We start from the raw sequence: 1,905 nt of genomic DNA, 5'->3' as shown, positions 1-1,905 counted from the left end.
CACCTACACTCCACAATACACACACCAGCCTCCTCCATCTGACACACACCTACACTCCACAATACACACACCAGCCTACTCCATCTGACACACACCTACACTCCACAATACACACACCAGCCTCCTCCATCTGACACACACCTACACTCTACAGCGAGATAGAACCCAGTGTGCTTTATTTTGCGAGCCGACTTACATTCTGCCATTAATATGCACATTGCCCACTTTCTGGGGTTCCCACCTGGAATCTGAGACAGACCCATTCATCCTTCAGCATCCTGGAGTCGCTGAGGGCCGTTGCTCGGGCATTTTTGGAAGGAAGGTTGCTCTTCATCTAAGGCGTTCTGGCAGGTTGGTCTTATTCTAAAGCGTGTTTGGAAGGAAAGCTGGTCTTCTGCTAAGTCATTTTTGGAGGACACGTTGGTGTGCACCTGCAGCCTCTGACATTTTATTCTAGTGTTTTCTCTGGCTTTTTTGCCTAGGAGAAGCCTAGTTGTGAATCCGTGTGCCTGAGATGTTCTCAACCCCTGTATTCCACGGCGTGTCCTGCCATGGGGGTGCCCCGGAGTTCTGAGAGGTGGAAGCTGCTGTCCCCCACCTTCCTCCTCATCCCGGTGACTTCCCAAAGTCCTGGTGCAGGAAACACCTGTGCTGAGGACCCAGGGCCCCTTCCCTCCAAAACCTGACTCTGGGGTCAGAGGCACAAACAGGTGTTTTTTCTCAGAATCGCGCTGCTGTCTGCATTCAGCCTGGGGATCAAAAGGCCACGGGGCCACAGGTCACAGGCAGCCACGCGGGTTCCCCCGGGGGCCGGGGCTGACCAGGTGGTTGATATTATCAGCGCTCGTTTGCCGGAGCTGGGCTGGCTCGTCCCGAATAAATTTAACGAGAGCGACTTTCAAAGCCCACCTATTAGAGACGTCTGCTCAATTGACGGAGGGTTACCGGTAACTCGAGGAGGCAGCTTGGCCCTGCTCGAAATGGGAACACATGGGTTCTCTGGCCTGGTCCCATTTGTGGTGATTTTAGGGGCCTCATTTCCATTTGTAAGAAACATAACTACTTACATATGGAAAGAATGAATAAGAGAAGTCATTAAAATTTCTCTAATTTAGAGAGAGAGAGAGAGAAAAAAAAAAGAACGTAATGAAGTAATATCTTTACCAGACCAGGCAGAAATGTAAATTAGACCTTGGAAGAAAAGCTATTAACAGATCGTTTGATTGCTGAGTTGCTGGCCCGTTTTTCTTTTTTTTTTTTTTTTTTTCTAATGAATTTATGAATTGTTACTTGTTGGGTCACAGATTTTGTTAATTTCCGACGAGCCTTGCTCGGCCGTAGGAAGGGAGGGTTTGCTTATAAACCACGGATGGTAAGTCCATTAGTCGGGAGTTTGCTAATCAGAACACAAGTGGTAATACGTTCGGTCCGGCATTAAAAAACAAACAAAGAAAAACACGTGAATTATTTCAAGTTGGGTTTTTTTTTTTTTTTCCCCAATGTCTGTCCATTCTCACCAGGGGTCATTGGAAAACTTAAACATCAGGGAGTCACAGGTAACCTAGCTAGGTAGCTGCCTGATTATAAAATATATGTGAAAGCGTTTGTTTTATTTATTTTATTTTATTTTATTTATTTTATTTTGGAGATGGAGTAGCTCTCTGTCACCCAGGCTGGAGTGCAATGGCATGATCTCCGCTCACTGCAACCTCTACCTCCAGGGTTCAAGCCCCGTCTCTACTAAAAATACAAAAGTCAGCCGGGCGTGGTGGCGGGCGCCTGTAATCCCAGCTACTCGGGAGACTGAGGCAGAAGAATCGCTTGAACCCGGGAGGTGGAGGTGGCAGTGAGCCGAGATCGCACCACTGCACTCCAGCCTGGGCGACGGAGCGAGACTCTGTCTCA

This window comes from Cebus imitator, unplaced genomic scaffold (assembly GCF_001604975.1).
Source record: "Cebus imitator isolate Cc_AM_T3 unplaced genomic scaffold, Cebus_imitator-1.0 Scaffold672, whole genome shotgun sequence".
Classification (NCBI taxonomy): Eukaryota; Metazoa; Chordata; class Mammalia; order Primates; family Cebidae; genus Cebus; species Cebus imitator.
Note: the sequence above shows the minus strand (reverse complement) of the source record.